Source organism: Jaculus jaculus, chromosome 10 (genome assembly GCF_020740685.1).
Source record: "Jaculus jaculus isolate mJacJac1 chromosome 10, mJacJac1.mat.Y.cur, whole genome shotgun sequence".
Classification (NCBI taxonomy): domain Eukaryota; kingdom Metazoa; phylum Chordata; class Mammalia; order Rodentia; family Dipodidae; genus Jaculus; species Jaculus jaculus.
The window spans coordinates 45,273,853-45,293,716 of NC_059111.1; positions in this window are offsets into that span (position 1 = coordinate 45,273,853).

The following is a 19,864-nucleotide window of genomic DNA, read 5'->3' on the forward strand; positions in this document are numbered from 1 at the left end:
GTGCACAATAAGCAATTCTCTTTTGAAAGTAGGTGAGAATTCAATGTTCTATAATCGTATTCTGTAGGAACCTCAATTCTCGTCTTCAGGTAAGCGTAATTGACAGTTTCATTCTCTGGTTATCTAGTAGGATCAGTTGCTATTGAAAAATCCCAAGGAAATCAAAGAGTAGGACATCTTGGATACTTTCGTTTCTCATTGGAAACTCATCGTGAATGTCATGTTGTTCTCTCCTGTTCTCTAGTGTAAACATATCCACTTTTCTAAATAAGCCTTATTCAATGTTGCATAGTCCTGTTTTCTAAGTGAACATTTCCCAAAGAATAGTAATGTTCAATTCAACGATCTGTGAACCTGTTGTATAGGAAGAACTTATCCCCAGGAAAAGTAAGAGTGAATGCAATGTGATGTTAGCCGGTTATGTACTAGCGTCATTTACTGATGAAAGCTCAGCGTGAACTTAAAAGATTAGAAGCTTCTTCAATACCAACATAGGTTGTGCAAGAAAACTAACATTGAAAGTCCAGTTCTGTGATTCAAATGTGTATAATATTCAATTGCCCTTTGAAATCTATCCCTGAATTCAAAGTTCTGTAGTCCAGCTGTTTGAAATAAACGTTTCTCACTGAAGAATAAGAGCGAATTCAGTGTTCAGTAATTTCATTACAGACAACATTCCTATGGAAATCAAAGATTGATTTGAAAGTTCAATCAGAAGTTATATGCTGAGATCATTTCCTGTTGACAACGAACATGAACTCAAAGGCCGGGAACTGTGTGAATACTGACAATGTTTCCCATTGGAAACTGTGCACAATAAACACTTCTCTTTAAACGTAGGTGCGAATTCAACATTCTATGATCGTATTGTGTCGGAAGCTCAATTCCCGTCTTAAAGTAGGGGTAATTGCCATTTTCATTCACCGGTTATCTAGTAGGATCAGTTGCTATTGAAAAATCCCAAGGAATTCAAAGAGTAGGACATCTTGGATTCTTTCGTTTCTCATTGAAAACTCATCGTGAATGTCATGTTGTTCTCTCCTGTTCTCTACTGTAAACAAATCCGCTTTTCTAAATAGGCCTTATTCAATGTTGCATAGTCCTGTTTTCTAAGTGAACATTTCCCAGTGAATAGTAATGTTCATTTCAACGTTCCGTAAACCTGTTGTGTACGAAGAACTTATCCCCAGGAAAAGTAAGAGTGAATGCAATGTGATGTTAGCCGGTTATGTACTAGTGTCATTTACTGATGAAAGCTTAGCGTGAACTGAAAAGATTAGAAGCTGCTTCAATACCAACGTAGGTTGTGCAAGAAAACTAACAGAGAAAGTCCAGTTCTGTGATTCAAATGTGTATAATATTCAATTGCCCTTTGAAATCTATCCCTGAATTCAAAGTTCTGTAGTCCTGCTGTTTGAAAATAATGTTTCTCGCTGAAGACTAACAGCAAATTCAGTGTTTTGGAATTTCCTTACAGACAACATTTCTATGTAATCTAAGATTGATTTCCAAGTTCTATCAGAAGTTATATTCTCGGAACATTTCCTGTTGAAAACGAACATGAATTCAACGGTCTGGGACTGTGTGAATACTGAGAATGTTTCCCGTTGAAAAATGTGCACAATAAACAATTCTCTTTTAAAAGTAGGTGCGAATTCAATGTTCTATGATCATATTTTATAGGAAGCCCAATTCCTGTCTTAAAGTAAGCGTAATTGACAGTTTCATTCACCGGTTATCTAGTGGGATCAGTTGCTATTGAAAAATCCCAAGGAATTTAAAGAGTAGGACATCTTGGATTCTTTCGTTTCTCATTGAAAACTCATCGTGAATGTCATGTTGTTCTCTCCTGTTGTATACTGTAAACAAATCTGCTTTTCTAAATAAGCCTTATTCAATGTTGCATAGTCCTGTTTTCTAAGTGAACATTTCCCAGTGAATAGTAATGTTCAATCCTACGTTACATTAACCTGTTGTCTAGGAAGAACTTATCCCCTGGAAAAGAAAGAGAGAATGCAATGTGATGTTAGCCAGTTATGTACTAGCGTCATTTACTAATGAAAACTACCCATGAACTGAAAAGATTAGAAGCTGCTTCAGTACCAACAAATGTTGTGCAAGAAAACTAACAGAGAAAGTCCAGTTCTCTGTTTCAATTGTGTATAATACTCAATTGCCCTTTGAAATCTATCCCTGAATTCAAAGTTCTGTAGTCCAGCTGTTTGAAATAAACGTTTCTCACTGAAGAATAACAGCGAATTCAGTGTACTGTAATTTCATTACAGACAACATTCCTATGGTAATCTAAGATTGATTTCAAAGTTCAATCAGAAGTTATATGCTCGGATCATTTCCTGTTGAAAATGAACATGAATTCAAAGGCCGGTAACTGTGTGAATACTGAGAAAGTTTCCCTTTGGACACTGTGCACAATAAACAATTCCTTTTAAATGTAGATGTGAATTCAACGTTCTATGATCGTATTCTGTAGGAAACTCAATTCCCGTCTTAAAGTAAGCGTAATTGACAGTTTCATTAACCAGTTATCTCGTAGGATCCATTGCTATTGAAAAATACCATTAATTCAAAGAGTAGGACATCTTGGATTCTTTCGTTTCTCATTGAAAACTCATCGTCAATGTCATATTGTTCTCTCCTGTTCTCTACTGTAAACAAATCCGTTTTCCTATCTAAGCCTGTATTCAATGTTGCATAGTCCTGTTTTCTAAGTGAGCATTTCCCACTGAACAGTAATGTTCAATGCATCGTTGTGTAAACCTGTTGTCTAGGAAGAAACTATCTCCTGGAAAACTTAGCGTGATTGCAATGTGCTATTAGCCACTTATGACTAGCATCATTTACTAATGAAAAGTAACCGTGAACTGAAAAGATTAGAAGCTGCTTCAATACCAACGTAGGTTGTGCAAGAAAACTAACAGAGAAAGTCCAGTTCTGTGATTCAAATGTGTATAATATTCAATTGCCCTTTGAAATCTATCCCTGAATTCAAAGTTCTGTAGTCCTGCTGTTTGAAAATAATGTTTCTCGCTGAAGACTAACAGCAAATTCAGTGTTTTGGAATTTCCTTACAGACAACATTTCTATGTAATCTAAGATTGATTTCCAAGTTCTATCAGAAGTTATATTCTCGGAACATTTCCTGTTGAAAACGAACATGAATTCAACGGTCTGGGACTGTGTGAATACTGAGAATGTTTCCCGTTGAAAAATGTGCACAATAAACAATTCTCTTTTAAAAGTAGGTGCGAATTCAATGTTCTATGATCGTATTTTATAGGAAGCCCAATTCCTGTCTTAAAGTAAGCGTAATTGACAGTTTCATTCACCGGTTATCTAGTGGGATCAGTTGCTATTGAAAAATCCCAAGGAATTTAAAGAGTAGGACATCTTGGATTCTTTCGTTTCTCATTGAAAACTCATCGTGAATGTCATGTTGTTCTCTCCTGTTGTATACTGTAAACAAATCTGCTTTTCTAAATAAGCCTTATTCAATGTTGCATAGTCCTGTTTTCTAAGTGAACATTTCCCAGTGAATAGTAATGTTCAATCCTACGTTACATTAACCTGTTGTCTAGGAAGAACTTATCCCCTGGAAAAGAAAGAGAGAATGCAATGTGATGTTAGCCAGTTATGTACTAGCGTCATTTACTAATGAAAACTACCCATGAACTGAAAAGATTAGAAGCTGCTTCAGTACCAACAAATGTTGTGCAAGAAAACTAACAGAGAAAGTCCAGTTCTCTGTTTCAATTGTGTATAATACTCAATTGCCCTTTGAAATCTATCCCTGAATTCAAAGTTCTGTAGTCCAGCTGTTTGAAATAAACGTTTCTCACTGAAGAATAACAGCGAATTCAGTGTACTGTAATTTCATTACAGACAACATTCCTATGGTAATCTAAGATTGATTTCAAAGTTCAATCAGAAGTTATATGCTCGGATCATTTCCTGTTGAAAATGAACATGAATTCAAAGGCCGGTAACTGTGTGAATACTGAGAAAGTTTCCCTTTGGACACTGTGCACAATAAACAATTCCTTTTAAATGTAGATGTGAATTCAACGTTCTATGATCGTATTCTGTAGGAAACTCAATTCCCGTCTTAAAGTAAGCGTAATTGACAGTTTCATTAACCAGTTATCTCGTAGGATCCATTGCTATTGAAAAATACCATTAATTCAAAGAGTAGGACATCTTGGATTCTTTCGTTTCTCATTGAAAACTCATCGTCAATGTCATATTGTTCTCTCCTGTTCTCTACTGTAAACAAATCCGTTTTCCTATCTAAGCCTGTATTCAATGTTGCATAGTCCTGTTTTCTAAGTGAGCATTTCCCACTGAACAGTAATGTTCAATGCATCGTTGTGTAAACCTGTTGTCTAGGAAGAAACTATCTCCTGGAAAACTTAGCGTGATTGCAATGTGCTATTAGCCACTTATGACTAGCATCATTTACTAATGAAAAGTAACCGTGAACTGAAAAGATTAGAAGCTGCTTCAATACCAACATAGGTTGTGCAAGAAAACTAACAGAGAAAGTCCAGTTCTGTGATTCAATTGTGTATAATATTCAATTGGCCTTTGCAATCTATCCCTGAATTCAAAGTTCTGTAGTCCCGCTGTTTGAAATGAACGTTTCTCACTGAAGACTAACAGTGAATTTAGTGTTCTGTAATTTCATTACAGACAACATTCCTATGGTAATCTAAGATTGATTTCAAAGTTCTATCAGAAGTTGTATGCTCGGAACATTTCCTGTTGAAAACGAACATGAATTCAAAGGCCTGGAACTGTGTGAATACTGAGAATGTTTCCCGTTGAAAACTTTCTACAATAAACAGTTCTCTTTCAAAAGTAGGAGCGAATTCAACGTTCTATGATCATATTTTGTAGGAAGCTCAATTCCCGTCTAAAAGTAAGCGGAATTGACAGTGTCATTCACTTGTTATCTGGTAGGATCAGTTGAATTTGAAAAATCCCTAGGAATTCAAAGAGTAGGACATCATGGATTCTTTCTATTCTCATTGAAAACTTATCGTGAATGTCATGTTGTTCTCTCTGGTTCTCTACTGTAAACAAATCCGCTATCCTAACTATGCCTGTATTCAATGTTGCATAGTCCTGTTTTCTAAGTGAACATTTCCCACTGAATAGTAATGTTCAATTCAACGTTCTGTAAACCTGTTGTCTAGGAAGAACCTGTCCCCTGGAAAACTTAGAGTGAATGCACTGTGCTATTAGCCTGTTTTGCACTAGCATCCTTTACTAATGAAAACTAACCGTGAACTGAAAAGATTAGAAGCTGCTTCAATACCAACATAGGTTGTGCAAGAAAATTCACAGAGAAAGTCAAGTTCTGCAATTCAATTGGGTATAATATTCAATTGCCCTTTGAAATCTATCTCTGAATTCAAAGTTTTGTAGTCTCGCTGTTTGAAATGAACGTTTCTCACTGAAGAGTAACAGGGAATTCAGTGTTCAGTAATTTCATTACAGACAACATTCCTATGGTAATCTAAGATTGATTTCAAAGTTCTATCAGAAGTTATATGCTCGGAACATTTTCTGTTGAAAACGAACATGAATTCAAAGTCCTGGAACTGTGGGGATACTGAGAATGTTTCCAGATGAAAACTGTGTACAATAAACAATTCTCCTTTAAAAGTAGGTGTGAATTCAACACTGTATGATCATATGGTGTGGGAAGCTCAATTCCCAACTTTAAATAAGCAGAATTGATAGTGTCATTCACCGGTTATGTGGTAGGATCAGTTGCTATTGAAAAATCCCTAGGAATTCAAAGAGTAGGACATCTTGGATTCTTTCGATTCTCATTGAAAACTCATCGTGAATGTCATGTTGTTCTCTCCTGTTCTCTACTGTAAACAAATCCGCTTTCCTAACTAAGCCTGTATTCAATGTTGCATAGTCCTGTTTCCTAAGTGAACATTTCCCCCTGAATAGTAATGTTCAATTCACCGTACCGTAAACCTGTTCTCTAGGAAGAAATTGTCAACTGGAAAACTTAGAGTGAATGCAATGTGCTATTAGCCTGTTCTGTACTAGCATAATTTACTAATGAAAACTAACCGTGAACTGAAAAGATTAGAAGCTGCTAGAATACCAGCATAGGTTGTGCATGAAAACTAACGGAGAAAGTCCAGTTCTGTGATTCAATTGTGTATAATATTCAATTGCCCTTTGAAATCTATCCCTGAATTCAAAGTTCTGTAGTACCGCTGTTTGAAATGAACGTGCTCACTGAAGACTAACAGGGAATTCAGTGTTCTCTAATTTCATTACAGACCACACTCCTATGGTAATCTAAAATTGATTTCAAAGTTCTATCAGAAGTTATATGCTGGGAACATTTCCTGTTGAAAACGAACATGAATTCAAAGGCCTGGATCTGTGTGAATACTGAAAATATTTCCCGTTTTAAACTGTGCACAAGAAAAAACTCTCTTTTAAAACTAGGTGCAAGTTCAACGTTCTATGATCATATATTGTAGGAAGCTCAATTCCCGTCTTAGAGTAAGCGTAATTGACAGTTTCATTCACCGGTTATCTAGTATGATCACTTGCTATTGAAAAATCCCAAGGAATTCAAAGAGTAGGAAATATTGGATTCCTTCATTTCTCATTGAAAACTCATCGGGAATGTCATGTTGTACTCTCCTGTTCTCTACTGTAAAAAAATCCGCTTTCCTAACTAAGCCTGTATTCAGTGTTGCATAGTCCTGTTTTCTAAGTGAACATTTCCCAATGAATAGTAATGGTCAATTCAACATTACGTTAACCTGTTGTCTAGTAAGAAATTATCCCTTTGAAAAGTAACAGTGAATGCAATGTTATGTTAACCGGTTATGTAGTATCGTCATTTTCTAATGAAAACTAAGCATGAACTGAAGAGATTAGAAGCTGCTTCAATACCAACATTGGTTGTCCAGGAAAACTAACAGATAAAGTCGAGTTCTACAATTCAATTGTGTATAATATTTAATTGCCCTTTGAAATCTATCCCTGAATTCAAAGTTCTATAGTACCGCTGTTTGAAATGAACGTTTCTCACTGAAGACTAACAGCGTATTCAATGTTCTGTAATTTCATTACAGACAACATTCCTTTGGTAATCTAAGATTGATTTCAAAGTTCTATCAGAAGTTAATGCTCGGATCATTTCCTTTTGTAAGCGAACATGAATTCAAAGGCCTGGAACTGTGTGAATACTGAGAATGTTTCCCATTGAAAACTGTGTACAATAAAAAATTCTCTTTCAAAAGTAGGAACGAATTCAACGTTCTATGATCGTACTGTGTAGGACGCTCAATAACCGTCTTAAATTAAGCGGAATTGACAGTGTCATTCACAGGTTATCTGGTAGGATCAGTTGCTATTGAAAAATACCTAGGAATTCAAAGAGGAGGTCATGTTGGATTCTTTCATTTCTCATTGAGAGCTCATCGAGAATGTCATGTTGTTCTCTCCTGTTCTCTACTGAAAACAAATCCGCTTTCCTAACTAAGCCTGTATTCAATGATGCAGAGTCCTGTTTTCTAAGTGAACATTTCCCACTGAATAGTAATGTTCAATTCAACGTTCCGTATACCTGTTGTCTCAGAGGAAATTATCCCATGGAAAACTTACGGTGAAAGCAATGTGGTATTAGCCCGTTATGTACTAGCATCATTTACTAATGAAAACTAGCCATGAACTAAAAAGATTAGAAGCTGCTTCAATAGCAACATTGGTTGTCCAAGAAAACTAACAGAGAAAGTCGAGTTCTGCAATTTAATTGTGTATATTATTCAATGGCCCTTTGAAATCTATCCCTGAATTCAAAGTTCTGTAGTCCGGATGTTTGAAATTAACGTTTCTCACTGAAGACTAACAGCGAATTCAGTGTTCTGTAATTTCATTACAGATAACATTCCTATGGTAATCTAAGCTTGATTTCAAAGTTCTATCAGAAGTTATATGCTCGGAACATTTCCTGTTGAAAACGAACCTGAATTCAAAGGCCTGGAACTGTGTGAATACTGAGAATGTTTCCCGTTGAAAACTGTGCACAATAAACAATTCTCTTTTAAAAGTAGGGGCGAATTCAACGTTCTATGATCATATTCTGTCGGAAGCTCAATTCCCATCTTAAAGTAAGTGTAATTGACAGTTTCATTCACCGGTTATCTAGTAGGTTCATTTGCTATTTAAAAATCTGAAGGAATTCAAAGAGTAGGACATCTTGCATTCTTTCGTTTCTCATTGAAAACTCATCGTGAATCTCATGTTGTTCTCTCCTGTAAACAAATCCGCTTTTCAAACTAAGCCTGTATTCAATGTTGCATAGCCCTGTTTCGTAGGTGAACATTTACAATGAATAGTAATGTTCATTTCAATGTTCCGTAAACCTGTTCTCTTGGAAGGACTTATCCCCTGGAAAGGTAACAATGAATGCAATGTGATGTTAGCTGGATATGTACTAGAGTCATTTTCTAATGAAAACTAAGCATGAACTGAAAAGATTAGAAGCTGCTTCAATACCAACATAGGTTGTGCAAGAAAACAAACAGAGAAAGTCCAGTTCTGTGATTCAATTGTGTATAATATACAATTGTACTTTGAAATTTATCCATGAATTCAAAGTTCTGTAGTTCCGCTGTTTGAAATGAACGTTTCTCACTGAAGACTAACAGCGAATTCATTGTTCTGTAATTTCATTACAGACAACATTCGTATGGTAATCTAAGATTGATTTCAAAGTTCTATCAGAAGTTGTATGCTGGGAACATTTCCTGTTGAAAACGAAAATGAATTCAAAGGCCTGGAACTGTGTGAATACTGAGAATGTTTCCCGTTGTAAACTGTGCACCATAAACAATTCTCTTTTAAAAGTAGGTGCGAATTCAACGATCTATTATCGTATTCTGTCGGAAGCTCAATTCCCGTCTTAAAGTAAGCGTAATTGACACTTTCATTCACCGGTTATCTAGTAAGATCCATTGCTATTGCAAAATTCGAAGGAATTCAAAGAGTAGGACATCTTGGATTCTTTCGTTTCTCATTGAAAACTCATCGTGAATGTCATGATGTTCTCTCCTGTACTATACTGTAAACAAACCCACTTTCCTAACTAAGCCTGTATTCAATGTTGCATACTCCTGTTTTCTAAGTGAACATTTCCCAAAGAATAGTAATGTTCATTTCAACATTCCGTAGACCTCTTGTCTAGGAAGCACCTATCCCCTGGAACAGTAAGAGTGAATGCAATGTGATGTTAGCCGGTTATGTACTAGTGTCATTTACTAATGAAAACGAACTATGAACTGAAAAGATTAGAAGGTGCTTCAATATCTACATTGGTTGTGCAAGAAAACTAACAATGAAACTCCACATCTGTGATTCAATTGTGTATAATATTCAATTGCCCTTTGAAATCTGTCCCTGAATTCAAAGTTGTGTAGTCCCACTGTTTGAAATGAACGTTTCTCACTGAAGACTAACTGTGAATTCAGTGTTTTGTAGTTTCATTACAGACAACATTCCTATGGTATTCTAAGATTTATTTCAAAGTTCTATCAGAAGTTATATGCGCGGAACATTTCCTGTTGAAAACATACATGAATTCAAAGGCCTGGAACTGTGTGAATACTGAGAATTTTCCCGTTGAAAACTGTGCACAATAAACAATTCTCTTTTAATAGTAGGGGCGAATTCAATTCCCGTCTTAAAGTAAGTGTAATTGACAGTTTCATTCACCGGTAATCTAGTAGGATCAGTTGCTATTGAAAAATCCCAAGGAATACAAAGAGTAGGACCTCTTGGATTCTTTTGTATCTCATTGAAAACTCATCGTGAATGTTATGTTGTTCTCTCCTGTTCTCTACTGTAAACAAATCCGCTTTCCTAAATAAGCCTCATTCAATGTTGCATAGTCCTGTTTTCTATGTGAACATTTCCCAATGAATAGAAATGTTAAATTCAACGTTACGTTGACCTATTGTCTAGGAAGAACTTATCCCCAGGAAAAGTAAAAGTGAATGCAATTTGATGTTAGCTGGTTATGTAATAGTGTCATTTAGTAATGAAAACTAACCATGAACTGAAAAGATTAGAAGGTGCTTCAATACCAACATAGATTATGCAAGAAAACTAACAGAGAAAGTCCAGTTCTGTGATTCAATTGTGTATAATATTCAATTGCCCTTTGAAATCTATCCCTGAATTCAAAGTTCTGTAGTCCCGCTGTTGGAAATGAACGTTTCTCACTGAACACTAACTGCGAATTCAGCGTTCTGTAGTTTCATTACAGACAACACTCGTATGTTAATTTAAGATTGATTTCAATGTTCTATCAGAAGTTATATGCTCAGAACATTTCCTGTTGAAAACGAACATGAATTCAAAGGCCTGGAACTGTGTGAATACAGAGAATGTTTCCCGTTGAAAACTGTGCACAATAAAAATTCTCTTTTAAAAGTAGGTGCGAATTCAACGTTCTATGATCTTATTCTGTAGGAAGCTCAATTCCCGTCATAATGTAAGCGTAATTGACAGTTTCATTCACCGGTTACCTAGTAGGAACAGTTGCTATTGAGAAATCCCAGGAATTCAAATAGTAGAACATCTTGGAATCTTTCATTTCTCAATGAAAACTCATCGTGAATGTCATGTTGTTCTCTCCTTTCTCTATTGTAAACAAAGCTGCTTTTCTAAATAAGCCTTATTCAATGTTGCATAGTCCTGTTTTCTAAGTGAACATTTCCCAATGAATAGTAATGTTCAATTCAAAGTTACGTTAACCTGTTGTCTAGGAAGAACTTATCCCCTGGAAAAGCAAGAGTGAATCCAATGTTATGTTAGCTTGTTATGTACTAGCGTCATTTACTAATGAAAACTAAACATGAACTGAAAAGATTAGAAGGACCTTCAATACCAACATAGATTGTGCAAGAAAACTAACAGAGAAAGTCCAGTTCTGTGATTCAATTGTGTATTATATTCAATTGCCCTTTGCAATCTATCCCTGAATTCAAAGTTCTGTAGTCCTGCTGTTTGAAATGAACGTTTCTCACTGAACACTAACTGCGAATTCAGTGTTCTGTAGCTTCATTACAGACAACATTCCTATGTAATCTAAGATTGATTTCAATGTTCTATCAGAAGTTATATGCTTGGAACATTTCCTGTTGAATACGAACATGAATTCAAAGGCCTGGAACTGTGTGAATAATGAGAATGTTTCCCGTTGAAAACTGTGAACAATAAACAATTCTCTTTCAAAAGTAGGTGCGAATTCAATGTTTTATGATCATATTCTGTCGGAAGCTCAATTATACTATATTTATACTAACTGTAATTGACAGTTTCATTCACCGGTTATCTAGTAGGATCAGTTGCTATTGAAAAATCCAAAGGAATTCAAATAGTAGGACATCTTGGAATCTTTCATTTCTCATTGAAAACTCATTGTGAATGTCATGTTGTTCCCTCCTTTCTCTATTGTAAACAAATCTGCTTTTCTAAATAAGCCTCATTCACTGTTGCATAGTCCTGTTTTCTAAGTGAACATTTCCCAATGAATAGTAATGTTCAACTCAAGGTTACGTTAACCTGTTATCTAGGAAGAACTTATCCCCTGGAAAAGCAAGAGTGAATGCAATGTGATGTTAGCTTGTTATGTACTAGCGTCATTTACTAATGAAAACTAACCATGAACTGAAAAGATTAGAAGGTGCTTCAATACCAACATAGGTTGTGCAAGAAAACTAACAGAGAATGTCCAGTTCTGTGATTCAATTGTGTTTAATATTCAATTGCCCTTTGAAATCAATCCCTGAATTAAATGTTCTGTAGTCCCAATGTTGGAAATGAACGTTTCTCACTGTAGACTAACAGCGAATTCAGAGTTCTGTAATTTTATTACAGACAACACTCGTATGTTAATTTAAGATTGATTTCAAAGTTCTATCAGAAGTTATATGCTCAGAACATTTCCTGTTGAAAATTAACATGAATTCAAAGGCCTGGAACTGTGTGAATACTGAGAATATTTCCCGTTGAAAACTGTGCACAATAAACAATTCTCATTTAAAAGTAGGTGCGAATTCAACATTCTGTGATCGTATTCTGTAGGACGCTCAATTCCCGTCTTAAATTAAGCATAATTGACAGTTTCATTCACTGGTTATCTAGTAGGATCAGTTGCTATTGAAAAATCCCAAGGAATACAAAGTGTAGGAAATCTTAGATTCTTCCGTATCTCATTGAAAACTCATCGTGAATGTCATGTTGTTCTCTCCTGTTCTCTACTGTAAACAAATCTGCTTTCCTAAATAAGCCTTTTTCAATGTTGAATAGTCATGTTTTCTAAGTGAACATTTCCTACTGAATAGTAATGTTCATTTCAACGTTCCGTAAACCTGTTGTCTAGGAAGAATTATCCCCTGGAAAAGTAAGAGTGAAAGCAATGTGATGTTACCCGGTTATGTACCTGCGTCATTTACTAATGAAAACTAACCATGAACTGAAAAGTTTAGAAGCTGCTTCAATACCAACATAGGTTGTGCAAGAAAACTAACAGAGAAAGTCCAGTTCTGGAATTGAATTGTGTATAATATTCAATTGCCCTTTGAAATCTATCCCTGAATTCAAAGTTCTGTAGTCCCGCTCTTTGAAATGAACGTTTCTCACTGAAGAGTAACAGCGAATTCAGCGTTTTGTAATTTCATTACAGAAAACATTCCCATGGTAATCTAAGATTGATTTCCAAGTTCAATCAGAAGTTATATGCTCGGAACATTTCCTGTTGAAAACGAACATGAATTCAAAGGCCTGGAACTGTATGAATACTGAGAATGTTTCCCGTTGAAAACAGTGCACAATAAACAATTCTCTTTTAAGAGTAGGTGCGAATTCAACGTTCTATGATCGTAATTTGTAGGAAGCTCAATTCCCGTCTTAAAGTATGTGTAATTGACAGTTTCATTCACCGGTTATCTAGTAGGATCAGTTGCTATTGAAAAATACCAAGGAATTCAAGAGGAGAAAATCTTGGAATCTTTCGTTTCTCTTTGGAAACTCATCGTGAATGTCATGTTGTTCTCTCCTGTTCTCTACTGTAAACAAATCTGGTTTCCTAAATAAGCCTTATTCAATTTTGCGGGGTCCTCTTTTCTAAGTCAACATTTCCCAATGAATAGTAAGGTTGAATTCAACGTTATGTTAACCTGTTGTCTACGAAGAACTTTTCACCAGGAAAAGTAAGAGTTAATGCAATGTGATGTCAGCTGGTTATGTACTAGCATCATTTACTAATGAAAGCTCAACGTGAACTGACAAGATTAGAAGCTGCTTCAATACCAACATAGGTTGTGCAAGAACACTAACAAAGTCCAGTTCTGCAATTCAATTGTGTATAATATTCAATTGCCCTTTGAAATCTATCCCAGAATTCAAAGTTCTGTAGTCCCGCTGATTGAAATGAACGTTTCTCACTGAAGACTAACAGTGAATTCAGTGTAGGTGTGTATTCAATGATCTATGATCGTATTGTCTGGGAAGAACTTATCCCCTGGAAAAGTAAGAGTGAATGCAATTTGATGTTAGCTGGTTATGTAATAGCGTCATTTACTAAGGAAAACTAACCATGAACTGAAAAGATTAGAAGGTGCTTCAATACCAACATAGGTTGTGCAAGAAAACTAACAGAGAAAGTCCAGTTCTGTGATTGAATTGTGTATAATATTCAATTGCCCTTTGAAATCTATTACAGACAACATTCCTATGGTAATCGAAGATTGATTTCCACGTTCTATCAGAAGTTATATGCTCGGAACATTTCCTGTTGAAAACGAACATGAATTTAAAGGCCTGGAACTGTGTCAATACTGAGAATGCTTCCCGTTGAAATCTGTGCACAATAAACAAGTCTTTTTTAAAAGTAAGTGCGAATTCAACGTTCTATGATCGTATTCTGTAGGAATCTCAATTCCCGTCTTAATGTAAGCGTAATTGACAGTTTCATTCACCGGTTATCTAGTAGGATCTGTTGCTATTGAAAAATCCCAAGGAATTCAAAGAGTAGGACATCTTGGATTCTTTCCTTTCTCATTGAAAATTCATCGTGAATGTCATGTTGTCTTCTCCTGTTCTCTACTGTAAACAAATCCGCTTTCCTAACTAAGCCTCTATTCAATGTTGCATAGTCCTGTTTTCTAAGTGAACATTTCCCAATGAATAATATATGTTCTGTGATTCAATTGTGTATAATATTCAATTGCACTTTGAAATCTATCCCTGATTTCAAAGTTCTGTAGTCCCGCTGTTTGAAATGAACGTTTCTCACTGAAGACTAACAGCAAATTCAGTGTTCTGCGATTTCATTACAGAAAGTATTCCTATGGTAATCTAACATTGATTTCAAAGTTCTATCAGAAGTTTTATGCTTGGAATATTTCCTGTTGAAAATGAACATGAATTCAAAGGCCTGGAACTGTGTCAATACTGAGAATGCTTCCCGTTGAAATCTGTGCACAATAAGTAAGTCTCTTTTTTTTTCTTTTTAATTTTATTTATTTATTTGAGATCGACAGACACAGAGAGAAAGACAGATAGAGGAAGAGAGAGAGAATGGGATCGCCAGAGCTTCCAGCCTCTGCAAACAAACTCCAGACGCGTGCGCCCACTTGTGCATCTGTCTAACATGGGACCTGGGGAACCGAGCCTAGAACATGGGTCCTTAGGCTTCACAGGCAAGTGCTTAACCGCTAAGCCATCACTCCAACAAAAACAAGTCTCTTTTAAAAGTAGGTGCGAATTCAACGTTCTATGATCGTATTCTGTAGGAATCTCAATTCCCGTCTTAAAGTAAGCGTAATTGACAGTTTCATTCATCGGTTATCTAGTAGGATCGGTTGCTACTGAAAAATCCCAAGGAATTCAAAGAGTAGGATATCTTGGATTCTTTCGTTTCTCCTTGAAAACTCATCGTGAATGTCATGTTGTTTTCTCCTTTTCTCTACTGTAAACAAATCCGCTTTCCTAACTAAGCCTGTATTCAATGTTGCATAGTCCTGTTTTTTAAGTGAACACTTCCCAATGAATAGTAATGTTCAATTCAACGTTACGTTAACCTGTTGTCTAGGAAGAACTTATCTCCTTGAAAAGTAACAGTGAATGCAATGTACTGTTAGCCGGTTATGTACTAGCTTCATTTTCTAATGAAAACTAAGCATGAACTGAAAAGATTAGAAGCTGCTTCAATACCAACATAGGTTGTGCAAGAAAACTAACAGAGAAAGTCCAGTTCTGTGATTCAATTGTGTATAATATTCAATTGCCCTTTGCAATCGATCCCTGAATTCAAAGTTCTGTAGTCCCGCTGTTTGGAAAGAACGTTTCTCACTGAACACTAACAGCGAATTCAGTGTTCTGTAATTTCATTACAGACAACATTCCTATGGTAATCTAAGATGATTTGAAGGTTCGATCAGAAGTTGTATGCTGAGAACATTTCCTGTTGAAAATGTACATGAATTCAAAGGCCTGTGACTGTGTGAATACTGACAATGTTTCCCGTTGAAAACTGTGCACAATAAACGATTCTCTTTTAATAGTAGGTGCGAATTCAATGATCTATGATCGTATTCTGTAGGAAGCTCAATTCCCGTCTTAAAGTAAGCGTAATTGACAGTTTCATTCATGGTTATCTAGTAGGATCAGTTGCTACTGAAAAATCCCAAGGAATTCAACGAGTAGGACATCTTGGATTCTTTCGTTTCACATTGAAAACTCACCATGAATGTCATGTTGTTCTGTCCTGTTAACAAATCTGCGTTCCTAAACAAGCCTGTATTCATTGTTCCATAGTCCTGTTTTCTAAGTGAACATTTCCCAATGATTACTAATGTTCATTTCAACCTTCCGTAAACCTTTTGTCTAGGAAGAACTTATCCCCTGGAAAAGTAACAATGAATGCAATGTGATGTTAGCTGGTTATGTACTAGCGTCATTTACTAATGAAAACTAACCACGAACTGAAAAGATTAGAAGCTGCTACAATACCAACTTAGGTTGTGCAAGAAAACTAACAGAGAAAGTCCAGTTCTGTGATTCAATTGTGTATAATGTTCAATTGCCCTTTGCAATCTATCCCTGAATTCAAAGTTCTGTAGTCTCGGTGTTCAAAACCAATGTTTCTCACTGAAGACTAACAGCGAATTCAGTGTTCTGTAATTTCATCACAGAAAACATTCCTATGGTAATCTAAGATTGATTTCAAAGTTCTATCAGAAGTTATATGCTCGCAACATTTCCTGTTGCAAACGTACATGAATTCAAAGGCCTGGAACTGTGTGAATACTGAGAATGTTTCCCGTTAAAAACTGTGCACAATAAATAATTCTCATTTAAAAGTAGGTGCGAATTCAACGTTCTATGATTGTATTCGGTAGGAAGCTCAATTCCCGTCTTAAAGTAAGCATAATTGACAGTTTCGTTCAGCGGTTATCTAGTAGGATTAGTTGCTATTGAAAAATCCCAAATAATTCAAAGAGTAGGACATCTTCGATTCTTTCATTTCTCATTGAAAACTCATCGATAATGTCATGTTGTTCTCTCCTGTTCTCTACTGTGAACAAATCCGCTTTCCTAAATAAGCCTGTATTCAATGTTGCATAGTCGTGTTTCTAAGTGAACATTCCCAATGAATAGTAATGTTCATATCAACGTTCCGTAAACCTGTTGTCTAGGAAGACGTATCCCCTGGAAAAGTCAGAGTGAATGCAATGTGATGTTAGCCGGATATGTACTAGCATCATTTGCTAATGAAAACTACCTTGAACTGAAAAGATTAGAAGCTGCTTCAATACCAACATAGGTTGTGCAAGAAAAATAACAGAGGAAGTCGAGTTCTGTGATTCGATTGTGTGTAATATTAAATTGCCCTTTGAAATCTATCCCTGAACTCAACATTCTGTAGTCCCACTGTTTGAAATGAACGTTTCCCACGGAAGACTAACAGTGTATTCAGTGTTCTGTAATTTCCATACCGACAACATTCGTATGGTAATCTAAGATTGATTTCAAAGTTCTATCAGAAGTCATATGCTCGGAACATTTCCGGTTGAAAACGAACATGAATTCAAAAGCCTGGAACTGTCTGAATACTGATAATGTTTCCCGTTGAACACTGTGCAAAATAAGGAATTCCCTTTTAAAAGTAGGTGCGGATTCAACGTTCTATGATCGTATTCTGTAGGAAGCTCAATTCCCGTCTTAATTTAAGCGTAATTGACAGTTTCATTCACCGGTTATCTAGTAGGATCAGTTGGTATTTAAAAATCCCAAGGTTTTCAAAGAGTAGGACATCTTGGATTCTTTCGTGTCTCATTGAAAACTCATCGTGAATGTCATGTTGGTCTCTCCTGTTCTCTACAGTAAACAAATCCGCTTTCCTAACTAAGCCTGTATTCAATGTTGCATAGTCCTGTTTTCTAAGTGAACACTTCCCAATGAATAGTAATGTTCAAATCAACGTTACGTTAACCTGTTGTCTAGGAAGTACCTATCCCCTGGAAAAGTCAGCGTGAATGCAATGTGATGTTAGCCGGTTATGTACTTGCGTCATTTTCTAACTAAAATAACCATGAACTGAAAAGATTGGAAGCTGCTTAAATAACAACATAGGTTGTGCAAGAAAACTAACAGAGAAATTTGTGTTCTGTGATTCAATTGTGTATAATATTCAATTACCCTTTGAAATCTATACCTGAATTCAACATTCTGTAGTCCCGCTGTTTGAAATGAAAGTTTCTCACTGAAGACATACAGCGAATTCTGTGTTCTGTAATTTCATTACAGAAAACATTCCTATGGTAATCTAAGACTGATTTCAACGTTCTCTCAGAAGCTATATGTTCGGAACATTTACTGTTGAAAATGTACATGAATTCAAAGGCCTAAACTGTGTGAATACTGAGAATGTTTCCGGTTGAAAACTTTGCACAATAAACAATTTTCTTTGAAAAGTAGGTGCGAATTCAACGTTCTATGATCGTATTCTGTAGGAAGCTCAATTCCCGTCTTAAAGTAAGCGTAATTGACATTTTCATTCACCGGTTATCTAGTACGATCAGTTGCTATTGAAAAACCCCAAGGAATTCAAAGAGTAGGACATCTTGGATTCTTACGTTTCTCATTGATAACTCATTGTGAATGTCATGTTGTTCTCTCCTGTTCTCTACTGTAAACAAATCCGCTTTCCTAACTAAGCCTGTATTCAATGTTGCATAGTCCTGTTTTCTAAGTGAACATTTCCCAATGAGTAGTAATGTTCATTTCAACATTACGTAAACCTGTTGTCTAGGAAGTACTTATCCCCTGGAAAAGTAAGAATGAATGCAATGTGATGTTAGCCGGTTATGTACTAGCATCATTTTCTAATGAAAACTAACCATGAACTGAAAAGATTAGAAGCTGCATCAATACCAACATAGGTTGTGCAAGAAAACTAACCGAGAAAGTCCAGTTCTGTGATTCAATTCTGTATAATATTCAATTGCCCTTTGAAATCTATCCCTGAATTCAAAGTTCTGTAGTCTCACTGTTTGCAATGAACGTTTCCCATGGAAGACTAACAGTGAATTCAGGGTTCTGTAATTTCCTTACAGACAACATTCCTATGGTAATCTATGATTGATTTCAAAGTTCTATCAGAAGTTATGAGCTCAGAACATTTCCTGTTGAAAACGAACATGAATTCAAAGGCCTGGGACTTAGTGAATACTGAGAGTGTTTCCCATTGAAAACTGTGAACAATAAAAAATTCTCTTTTACAAGTAGGTGCGAATTCAGCGAATTCAACGAATTCAATGTTCTGTTATTTCATTACAGACAACATTCCTATGGAAATCTGAGATTGATTTCAAAGTTCTACCAGAAGTTGTATGGTCGGAACATTTCCTGTTGAAAATGAACATGAAATCAAAGGCCTGGAACTGTGTGAATACTGAGAATGTTTCCCGTTGAAAACTGTGCAAACAAACAATTCTCTTTTAAAAGTAGGTGCCAATTCAAAGTTCTATGATCGTTTTCTGTAGGAAGCTCAATTCCCATCTTAAGGTAAGGTTAATTGACCGTTTCATACACCGGTTATCTAGTAGGATCAGTTGCTATTGAAAAATCCCAAGGAATTCAAAGAGTAGGATTTCTTGGATTCTTTTGTTTCTCATTGAAAACTCATCGTGAATGTCATGTTGTTCTCTCCTGTTCTCTACTGTAAAGAAATCCGCTTTCCTAACTAAGCCTGTATTCAATGTTGCATAGTACTGTTTTCTAAGTGAACATTTCCCACTGAATAGTAATGTTTTATTCAACGTTACATTAAACTGTTGTCTAGGAAGAACTTATCCCCTGAAAAGTCAGAGTGAATGCAATGTGATGTTAGCCGGTTATGTACTAGCGTCGTTTTCTAATGAAACCTAACCATGAACTGAAAAGATTAGAAGCTGCTTCAATACCAACATAGGTTATGCAAGAAAACTAACAGAGAAAGTCGAGTTTTGTGATTCAATCCTGTATAATATTTAATTGCCCTTTGAAATCTATCCCTGAATTCAAAGTTCTGTCTTCCCGCTGTTTAAAATGAACGTTTGTCGCGGAAGACTAACAGCGATTTCAGTGTTCTGTAATTTCATTACAGACAACATTCCTATGGTAATCTAAGATTGATTTCAAAGTTCTATCAGAAGTTATATGCTCGGAACATTTCCTGTAGAAAACTTACATGAATTCAAAGGCTTGGCACTGTGTGAATACTGAGAATATTTCCCGTTGAAAACTGTGC